This window comes from Mobula birostris, chromosome 19 (assembly GCF_030028105.1).
Source record: "Mobula birostris isolate sMobBir1 chromosome 19, sMobBir1.hap1, whole genome shotgun sequence".
NCBI classification, from domain to species: domain Eukaryota; kingdom Metazoa; phylum Chordata; class Chondrichthyes; order Myliobatiformes; family Myliobatidae; genus Mobula; species Mobula birostris.
The window spans coordinates 23,781,129-23,793,274 of NC_092388.1; positions in this window are offsets into that span (position 1 = coordinate 23,781,129).

The window sequence follows — 12,146 nt, forward strand, 5'->3', positions numbered from 1 at the left end:
GATTTTAGCCTATGCAATGATTCAAAGCAACGAATCTTCCTCCCCATAGAGTTAAGTGAAATATTTGTCACTTTGACGCCTGTACCCAGCTGGAAGCCCAAGAAGAGTTTAAGTATTATACACGCCAGGAAAGCACTGGATCCTTTTTCAGGAGACATGATGTTCAAAAAGAGATTGGGGAAGTCCTTAGGGAAATAAGTTCCAGAGCTATCATTCTGGTAGCTGAAGAACACCAGTACAGGGACAATTAAATTCAAGAATGTGTGGGAGTTCAGTACAAGAACAGCACAGATGTTTTGGAGTGGATTGCACCAGTGACATATGGTTGATTATGCCATTATGACAAGTATGCATAAGACCCATCATCCCTGCTTTGCAATTTGAGGTAGACCTGTACCTTCATTAACTGGCGGATGCACATCAACCCTGCTCTGCCTCTTTTAGGACACAGTCCAATTTTCAGGCCTGGATCTTCAGGTTATTTGAGAATATTAGAAATGCAGACTGATTCTATAATCCTCGATGCTAATTGCAATTGAACATAATGTAGTGGATGCAACTAAGACGGAGAATAACTCCGATTTCATGGAGTGGCACATCTGACTTGAGGGGCTGAATGGCCCTCTGACGATCCTTTGCACCTGAATGAAAGTTGTGACAATTATGCATCTGATAATACCCTCCTGTTAGTTCTTCAGACCCATGATGCTTCGCCTATGGTCTCTAAAAGGTTGAAATTGTTTTAAGCATTCTTTATAATGAGTATTTTAATAATTGACGATTTAAATGTGTAGTCATTATCTGTACAGCCATGAACAGACAATTAATGCTTGGAATGTCTTCATAAAATATTCATTAATGATCTCTACATACATTTGCTTGAGATTACTAGAGCCTGTTTGATTGGATCTGCAATTTTGCCACCATCTTTACTCATGAAAAATTACTTCCAAGAATGTATTTGCTCAACATGCTTGGCACATCTTTCTTTCTCATGCTATCTATCTCCACAGTAGTAATTACAAGAATCTGAAGAGGCCACAAGCAAAGCATTGCATTATTACTTATATGAAAGCTACGGTTCGTTAAGGATAAATTGCATGAAGCAATTCCAAGTTTTTTCATACTAAAGTGCTATATGAATGCATTTTTGCTGAAGGATCTTTGAAAATTTACTTCCTAAATTTAAAAAAAAATCTTCAGTTTTATATTGCTCTCAGTTTTGGAAAAAAATAACTTTGGTTTCCAGTGTTAAAGTGTGTGAACACTGGCTGCCAATTGTTTACACCCTCTCGCAATAAGGTTCATTGATGACAAGGGACCAGATGGGAATGTCTCATATTATTGCTTCATATTGTTGAGTGCAGAGATGAATTCTTCGCCATTAAATCATCACTTTTCATAATCCCAATAAAAGATATGTTTTGTTCTTTTTTTTTGGAGGTCACATCTTTTAGACATCTCTTTGGACCAGATATCATGGTCCCCAGCTTACTGAATTAGTTGATCCTGGGCCAGGAGACAACATAAATATTGAGGGTGACTTAAGATTTCCTAGTTCAGGGAAAGCACAGTATTCCCGCTCTCTGTTGAGCAACATATGATGAAAGGTGCATACATGTAGGGTGGAATCAGGGCCAGGCCTCATATTTTCCACAAGCAAAAGTCATACACAAGGAGCATTACTTAGGCAAGTGAAGAAAAATAAAGGATGGTCAATATCTGTTGCAGTCGCCCATTAACAGAAGAGAGAAGGGGAAAATGATCAGATATATCATGATCCTTCTCTAAAATGAGATTGCAGCCATTTACTGATGTGTCCCTTCTGTTCTTTGAAGCATAGCAGAGTTGCAGGTGATGTCATCAAAAAGGAATACCATTAACATTCTGTAGCCTTAATGTTGTGAAATTGAAACAAAAAGACTTCAAGTGAAGTTGGATCAGAAATGCAGGAGGTTGAACTGAAAATCCAGCTCAATGACAGATGGCAGGGAGCTTTTTAAATTTAATAAATCCAAAGTGAAAATCTGCAGATTTATGTAAGAATCATCCTTTTCGGAAGAAATCAAATTTCAAAAAGGATATTTATTATCAAAGTACATATATGTCACCACGTACAACCCTGAGATTCCATTTTTGTGGGCATGCTCAATAACTCCATAATGGAATAACCATAATAAAATCAGTGACTTGGACCAACTTGGACATTCAAACAATGTGCAAAAGACAACAAACTGTGCAAGTACAAAAAGAAAGAAGCAGTGATATAAGAAATAAATATCAAGAACATGAGGTGAAGAGTCCTTGAAAGTGAGTCCATAGGTTGTGGGAATATTTCAATGATGAGACAAGTGAATTCGAGTGAAGTTATCCCTTTTGGTTCAAGAGCCTGATGGCCGAGGGGTAGTAACTGTTCCTGAACCTGGTGGTGTGAGTCCTGAGGCTCCTGTACCTTCTTCCTGATGGCAGCCATGAGCAGAGAGCATGTCCTGGGCCGTGGGTGTCCCTGATGATGGATGCTGTTTTCCTGTGATAATGCTCCATGTATAGACTAGGCTGGCTGAATCCTCCTGGTGGACATTGCTGCCTAACTGAGCCTGTGTCGGTCAGTGAGGGAGTACTCACTTCATCATTACCTTTTTATTTCTAGCAAAAGGCTGGAGAAACACAGCAGGCAAGGCAGCACCCATGGAAAAGAATAACTAGTTGATGTTTCAGGCCGAGACCTTTCATCAGGACAGGAAAGAAAGGTGAGAAGTCAGAGTAAGATGGGGGGAGGGGAGGAAGCAGTGCAAGGTTATAGGTGATAGGTGAAAGCAGGAGAGGGGAGGGGGTGAAGTAAGGAGCTGGGAAGTTGATTGGTGAAAGATCCTGTTACCATGCTGTATTACCCTATAACTCTAATCAGAAACATATCTGCAGCTCAGAACTGGGCATTGATGAAGTGTTGTGTACCATTAGCAGCAGCATAAAAGTGCATCACTACAACCTCATGGGTCAGCATTTTCCTCAGTCTACATTACTATCAAAGCAGAAAATCAAACCTGGTTCAATGAGAGCAGAAGGGCTGACCAGAGGCGGCAGCAGATACTCTGAAGAATGTTGTGGTGAAAACCTAGTGAAGCTGCAAGATTGGACCACTTGCCTGTGAAACAACGGGAACAGCATACAATAAACCAGGCAGTGAGATCTCCCAATCAATGGATTATTCAAAGTTCTGCAATTCTGCTACATTTGGTAAGAAAAGATGATGGATAATTATGTGGGAGGATGAGGCTATGAGGTCATTCCCACTGCCAGCAATGGTGGGGCCTAGCACATGAATGTTTAAGAAAAGACTAAAGTATTTGCACCATGGTAATGGGCCCTTCTGGGCCAATGGCCCTGTGCCACACAATTACACCCATGTGACCAAATAACTGGCTAACCTGTACATCTCTGGAGTGTGGAAGGAAACTGGAGCACCTGGAGGAGACCCAACGCAGTCACCACTGTCAAGAAAAGAACGTCCAAACTCTTTGCAGACAGTGGCAGTATTGAACCTGAGTCACGGGTTTTGTAATAACATTATGCTAACTCCTATGCTGCCACGCCAGCTGTGATCCAGTCTGCCTTGCTCCTGAGAACTCCCACCATACTAACCAGTTTCCAGCCAACTGAATGCACTTCATGTGAAATCAAGAAATGGCTGAGGGTGTCGCACACAGCAAAAGTAACAGGACCAGACATTATCCAGCTAAAATCATGCAACTCTTCCAGCCAAGTTGTTCCAGCATTTGCAAACAAAAAAAAAACAGATTAGGATATTTGCCAACCAATCAGTCTAGTTAAGATGGCAAAATGATCGAAGCCATCATCAACACTGCTATCAAGTGATATTTACTCACCAAAGCCATGTTAATTGATACCCAGTGTGGGATTTTCTTCTTCTCAAGAAGAGAAGATGGCGGCGCGATGCAGCGCACAGCCACCACTCTGGAATGAATATCTGTTATTTGTTAAGTAGGGTGCCGAGCACAATCCTGATTTGATGGAGACGGACGTGAGAAGCATGGAGGAACATCTGGAGAGACTTCTGAAATGCCTGTTTCACTGCTGCTGCTACTGTGATCTAGAATCTCCGTAGGGGAAGGCCCCGAATCCTTGGCTTTGCCTGTTGCTTGGCAGCCGGGGCTGGGGTTGAAACAGTCGGCAGAGATGGTCCTCGGTGCTCGGTGTCGGAGGGCTGGTCAGAAGCTTGAAGTTTTCGGACAGACTCAGAGTCAGCTGTGGTCGGGTGCTTCCAGGATGCTGCATCGGCAAGTTTGCGGCGCTGGAGGTTCATGGCAGGGAGTGTTTTTCTTCCTTCTACCATCTGCGTGAGATGATGGGGCTATTGGGACTTTGAGGCTTTTTTTACCGTGCCCATGGTCTGCTCTTTATCAAATTACGGTATTGCTTTGCACTGTTGTAACTATATGCTATAATTATGTGGTTTTTGTCAGTTTTAGTCTTGGTCTGTCTTGTGTTTCTGTGATATCATACTGGAGGAACATTGTATAATTTCTTAATGCATGCATTACTAAATGACAATAAATGAGGACTGATTGTCCTCATAATCTAATCTAATCTAATCTAATTTGCAAGGAACACTCACTTCTGAACCTCCTCACAGCCTTGGTTCAAACATAGAGCATGGATCTGAATGCTGGAGGTGAGGAAAGAGTGACAGCCTTTGACATCAAGACAGAAAATGACTCAAGTCAAAAAGCATCAGACAGAAATAATTGGTAAGACTTTCACAAAGGAAAATGTGTATATCTTAACCATAGGACACCACTGTTTGAGTTCCTCAGGCTGTTTTCCCAGGCCAAACTATTCTCAACCAGCTTTCCTTTCTTAGATCAGAAGTAGGGATGGTCACTGATGTTTGTGCAATGTTCCATTTCATTCTCAACTTCTCAGCAAATGAAGTAATCCATGCCTGCAGTTAGTATGACCTAAACAACATTCAGGCATAGTCTGTTAAGTGGCAAGTGCCATTTGCTCTGTAGAGCCATCAGCTATCACCGTGACACTCAATCATATAACCACTGTCAAATTCTCCACCATTAATATACTTGGGATCAACATTGATCAGCAACTGAATGGGACCAGCTACTGTAAAGGATATTTACTGTGGAGAGGCCCTTGCATTTTTGCCAGTCTCAGCTTTCTAAACACTAGCAGTTGACATTTCTAAAGATTAAAGTGTTGATTTTTGACAACACATTATTCTTTTTTTAGCTTCTTGTCGTAAACTCCAGCCAGTCTTCAGTTCTTAATGTAAATAGCAAGGAGTAATCAATTTGAAATTAAAATGACTATTTGGCAAACAAGCACTGTCTATGGAGGCACAGACTTGTTGGCCACAGCACCTGGGCTAACTACTCAAAATGTGCTGTACAAAGCAATGGGTTACTTAATTTAGCGTGTTTCAAACTAGACAACACTGGCTAAGTTGTTTAGTTTAAGGAATCTTGCAGACCAGATGAATAATATGCTGGGGAAGCACAGTAGTGCAGTGGTTAACAGAATGTCTCACTGTACCAGTGACATGGGTTCAATTCCCACCACTGTCTGTGAGGAGTTTGTGTATTCTCCCCATGACCATGTGGGTTTCCTCCGGGTGCTCTGGTTTCCTCCCACAGTCCAAAGATGTACCGGTTGTTAGGTTAATAGAGCATTGTAAATTGTCCAGTGATTAGGCTAGGATTAATCAGGGGATTGCTGGGTGGCGTGGCTCAAAGGGCTGGAAAAGCCAATTCTGTGCTGTATCTCAATAAATAAATGCATAATATCATTTAGCATATTAATAGCTGATGTATTAATAGTTGGAAGGTTTATGTACTCAAAGAGTCAGCTTCACTTTATTAATTGTGAGTACCTGGGAATTCTGTCTTTAGAAGCTTTTAGACCACCTGTGCTAGAAGGTATTTGAAAAAATATCACATGCCTGTGAAGTCGCCCGACTGACAAAAAGACAGTATACGTTTAGAGAACAGTTCACGATTTTTAGGAATGGTCCAGCAGACCAAGAAGAATGACTGAAATACAGGGTGAATTTGAATCCAATCTTCTGCCGTCGACTCCTGCGATGTACGATTGCTTTGTCTGTGGTTCATGAGTATGTCTTTTTAACTTGTAGGAACTGTTCCTCTGTTTCATAAATCCTTTGTGTTTCAGAAATGGTTTGTAATTGGGAAGTATTTTATAAGTTTGAAATCTTCTGTGAGTTTTAAATGTGTTTTAAGAATGTTGTTTGAATTTAAACATGTATCACTTAAAATAAATGAAATGTGTTTAAACTAATTTGTTAGCTGGAAGTTTCTTCTCCTTGGTTGGGAAGGGGGACCCACCACTGAAATAGAAATATATCATTGTTTTTTCATCATAACTGAATCTAAGCCGCGGTAACGTAGTCGTTAGTGCGATGCTGTTACAGCTCGGGGCGTCAGAGTTTGGAGTTCAATTCCAACGCCATCTGCACTTAATCTTGTATGTCCTTCAATGCTACAGCAGCTTCAATTTATATTCAGCAGTAGGACTATAGCAGCTAATGCAGCAGCTCATCGTTGCCTTCTGGAGTGCAATTACTGATAAACATTAAATACTGGGCTTCCCAACAATACCTAGATCTCAAAATGAATGTGAAAAATCATAATTTAATAGAAAGTTTATTTTTAATACAATTGCATATTATTCCATTAATGTATCTTAATCCTCTAATCTGAGGAAAGACATTCTTGCCATAGAGGGAGTACAAAGAAGGTTCACCAGACTAATTCCTGGGATGGCAGGACTTTCATATGATGAAAGACTGGATCGACTAGGCTTATACTCGTTGGAATTTAGAAGGTTGAGGGGGGATCTTATTGAAACATATAAAATCCTAAAGGGATTGAACAGGCTAGATGCAGAAAGATTGTTCCCAATGTTGGGGAAGTCCAGAACGAGGGGTCACAGTTTGAGGATAAAGGGGAAACCTTTTGGACCGAGATTAGGAAAAACTTCTTCACACAGAGAGTGGTGAATCTGTGGAATTCTCTGCCACAGGAAACAGTGAGGCCAGTTCATTGGCTATATTTAAGAGGGAGTTAGATATGGCCCTTGTGGCTAAAGGGATCAGGGGTTATGGGAGGAAGGCTGGTACAGGGTTCTGAGTTGGATGATCAGCCATGATCATACTGAATGGCGGTGCAGGCTCGAAGGGCCGAATGGCCTACTCCTGCACCTATTTTCTATGTTTCTATGTTTAATGTCTCATATTCTTTAACATGAATGAATTGTTCTTTCAATTTAATTATGATTTTTCATCTTTCCTATTGTAAACATTTTTGATTTTTTGTCTTAATATTCCTGGTCTGAAAAGTTTGGCAACAACATCCTGAATGTCATACTCGGAAGGGACAGGAAACCTTGACCTAGAGTTAACCTGGAAAATAGAGAGAAGCAACTTATTTGTCTACAATTGTATTTGTAAAATGTACGCATGTGTATGTGAACGATGGAATACCTCACAGCTTTAAAATCCCATCTAATTGAGGAAATCAAAAAGAGCATGTCCTTCTTCTGTCTTCATTAGACAGGTAATGATTTGAGTCCCAAATATCGTCATGTGATTTCTAGAATTGACGGTATTTACCATGAGGGTTTACTAAGCTTTTTATAGTATCTATTACTAAGTGAGTATTTTTCTGCTAATGGGAAAAAAACTGAGATCAGAAAAAGAACACATTTAAGATTTCAATAAAAACAGGAATAGTGAAAACATGTATACACATTACTGTTTACAAGAGCTTCAGTTGATTAGTTGTACTAGAGAGCCAGTCCTTAGTTTTTCAATTATTTTTAACCAACCATGGCAATCAAGGTATAGGAAGCAACATCTCCCTAAAACGCTCCTCGCTTTGTTTAATTGCTGGAGATTCAATGTGGAATTCCATCTGAGAAATTCTGAGGAAAAAAATTAAAACTTAGTTGCTTTATGACTCTATGTTGTGAAAGCCAATATCTTGTATGAGGGAGGGTTCCTTACCATGACAACTGAAGTGGCTGAAAGAAACATATTTAAGACATGGCTCCTCATGATAAATGCTCAATTCATTTAAAATGGACGAGTATTGCTGGTGAGATCAAAAATTTTTCTTCTTTACTTGTCCTTAAAAAATGGCAGGGAACTACGTGCAATTTTTAACCTGCTTCTGTCACTGTGATGAACAGATTCCCATATTGCTGTGGAGTTGCAGAACTTCAACCAATGCAGGAATGGTAATATTTTCCAAGTTAATATGGAGTCTGACAGGAAATGTACAGGTTGAAGTGCTTCCATTGTCATTAAATTTCTTATCTTTCAGATGGGATAGAGTGCAAGTAGGTGTGTATTGCAGATGCCTTTGCAGGAATCATTAAAATTTCATTGCCAACATTCATTCAATCAGTCCCACTAAAAATAGCTTAACTAGTCACTTAGCTCATCAGTTGATCATTGCATCCTGCCATGTAAAAACTGGCTTGTATTCTGTCTACATTTACAATACTTCAAAGGCACACAACACTTCTGAAAGCAGCAAGTAGAAGAGAGTTTTATGTCAACAGAAGTGTTTGCCACTCTTCTAATGATAGCATACACGGCAGATGATTCAACTCACAAAAAAGCCTTGGACCAGAAGATACATTTTGAGATTAAGGTGCAGGCTACTTATAATTGAAATATGTGAACATTTTCTTTACTGAGAGGTGTGTATCTTTGGAGTTCACTAACCCAAGGGACTGAGAATGTGCATTCAAATTGATTTTTTTTTAATATTAAAGAAATGATAAGGTGTGAAGACAATGCTGGAAAATGGTGCTAGGGCAGAGGATCAGCCAGGGTCAGGATAGATGGAGGAACAGGCATAAAAGCTGGATCCCTCCCTCCTCTCCTGCTCCTGCATCTTGCAACTAAAAAACAATTCACTGGGCTCACTAATACCCATTTGGAAAGGAAAACAGAAAGGAAGGAGTTTTAGTTTCTGATTATATTTGAAAGTCTCTCCGAGGCTGGCTGCAAAAAACATATATCCAGTATAACAAAAGTGTCTCAAATGTGATCCCTTAGTATGTGCTTTATATTGGAGATCAAGTATTCATTAGCATTTGTAAATAATCTTTTGCATCAATTACTAACTCTGGAGCATAATTAACTTTTAGGTTTTATTATAAAAATAAAAATGAGCACTCCCTGGTATAGATTTCTTAAGAAGGGAATGGAATATTGTTTCTGTACAGATCAGTGATAAAATCTTCTGGTCCTGTTAGCTTAATTCCTTATTTCAAGTACCACCATGTTACACTTGTTTCACGGAACAAAGCTTTATAGTTTTCTATCTTCTTTATGTTCTGTATTGTTTCACACTCTTTTTAAATCAAACTTAAAAGGACAATTAGTCTCCCTCCATTCTGCAACCCAACCTTTCTAAGATTGCTCCTCAACTGACATCCATGCATTGAACAACTGCCGTCTAAAGCCCTGGAACTCCATCCAGAAGAAATTTAATTCTCAAATTCTCACGTTTTAATGGTCCTTAAAAGATGTATTTTTGGTAAATTGATTTATTACTGTCACTTGTTGCAAAGTACAGTGAAAAAATTATCTTGCACATCATCCTTTCAGATCAATTCATTACAACAGTATATTGAGAGATTAAATGTAACACAAAAACAGTATGCACAATAAAGTAGTGCAGCTTAGAGAAAGCAATACTGTAGACAATAAGATGCAAGGTCATAGTGAGGTAGATTGTAAGTTTACAAATTCATTTTGCTGTGTTGGGGAACCATTCAATAATCTTACAACAGAGGATAGAAGTTGTCTTTGAGTGTGGTGTTGTGTGCTTTCAGGCTTTTGTATCTTCTGCCGAATGGGAGAGGGGAGAAGAGAGAAGGTCCAAGGTGGGTGATGTGTTTGAATATGCTGGCTGCTTTACTGAGGCAGTGAGAAGTGTACACAGAGTTGGTGGAGGGGAGGCTGATTTCTGTAATTTGCTGAGTTGTGTCCATAACTCTCTGCAGTTTTTTTTGTGGTTATGGGTAGAGCAGTTGCCATTTCAAGCCGTGATGCATCTAGATAGGATCCTTTCCTACAGTGCATCGATAAAAATTGATGAGGGTCAAAGGGAGCATGCTTAACTTTCTTAGTATCCTGAGGAACTGGTGAACTTTTTTGACCATGGCAGCAGTGTGGCTGGATTAGAACAGGCTATTGGTGATGTTAATTTGAAACTCTCAACCCTCTTGACCTCAGCATCATTGATGTAAACAGAAGTGTATGGATCCTCCCTGTCATTAATCTAGATTTCTCTCTTGTTTTTAAACTATACCAAGCCCAGTATTTGTTCTATAATTTTGTTAATACATCTGCACTGGCACTTTATTATGTCAGAGGTGCTAGGTAGAGAGTTCTCATTAAAACAGTTAACTGGTGATCAATGTAAGGAGAGAAAATTGGTGGATTCATATTTTAGATGCAGACTGTTGAGTGAAAAAGGTTTAAGATTTTTATAGAACTGACAAATGAAACATGAGGTAAAGGTAAACAGCATAGTTATAGCAAGAATGATTAGCATTCATACAGCATCTTTAACAAAATTTAACATCACAAAGAAACTTACCGAAGGTTTATTAAATATTGTTGGATAGCGGCCAAGAATCTGTTTAAAGAGTTACTTTTTAACAAGTGTTTGAAAGGCAAAGAGAAATAAAGGTGTGGAGAGATTTAGGAAAGGACCTCCATTGCTCAGAGCCCAGTTAGCTGAAGGTATATCTGTCAACGAAGGAGTGATTAATTTTATAAGAATCCTTCTAAAGTGTGGAAATCCTGAAATGTTGCTCAGCTCATTGCAGGCAGTTTCTAGATCTGTTCCAAAAATGGACGCCTCGAAAAGTCCAGCAACAGACCAAGCATCTAGAGTTTTTCTCCAGCTCTTATCCTGGGAAAGGAACATTATAGAAACAGTGAACTTAGTCACTTGAAACAGTATCATGGCTGTGAGGCAGAAAGTAAGAACAAGGCTGGTTACTTTAAAAAAATAAGATAACTTAAGTCAATTTAATTATTCTTGTATATCTTCTAGTGTTAGAAATTGTTCTTACAATATTTTTACAATTTTAAAACCTCCAGTGATGGATTTGATTTTTTTCCCAAGCATTTGAGAATGTCAGAGACATTTGGAGTCAAACACCAGATTGACAGCTGGTAAGCTAGTGAGTGTATCTTAACCAGCTGGTGCTTGGTGTTTACAATTGAAGAGGTTGTGGAGTGCAGAGCCATGTTGATCAGGTCAGAGCTAGCTTTCTTCCAAATGCTCACACTGGGGGACATTATTTAAGTTCCTGGGCATTAACATCTCTGAGGATCCATCCTGGGCCAACACAGTAATGCATGCCAGTGGCTCTACAACATTAGAAGTTTGAAGAGTTTTGACCTGTCACCATTGCATCATTGCCTGGTATGGAGGCTTCAATGCAAAAGATAACAAGAGGGTGTAGAGAGTGTAAACTCAGCCAGCACAATCACGGGCACAACCCTTTCCACCATCAAGGGCATCTTCAGGAGGTGGTTTCTCAGGAAGGTGACATCCATCATTAAGGAGCATCGCCATCGCCACATGCCTTCTTCTTATTACATCAAGCAAGGAGGAAGTACAGGAGTCTGAAGACCCATACTGAACAACTTAGAAACTGCTTTTTTACCTCCGCCATCAGGTTTCTGAACTGTCCATGAACCCGTGAGCACTACTTCATCATTTTTTCCTTTACATTATTTACTTATATGGTTTCTTTTTTGCAATTTATGGATTCTTATGCCCTTGCATTGTACTGCTGCCAGAAATAGGCAAATTTCACATCATTTGTCAGTTATTAAAAATATTAAAAGTCAGCAAGTCAGGCAGCATTTACGGAGGGGAATAAACAGTCAATGAGACCCTTCATCAAGACTGGAGTCTTGGCCCAAAACATCAGCTGTTTATTCCCCTCCATTGATGCTACCTGACTTACTGAGTTTCTCCAGCATTTTGAGCATGTTGCTCAAGATTTCCAGCACCTGCAGGATCTTTTTGTGTTTATGATTCTAGGCAAAATCTGGG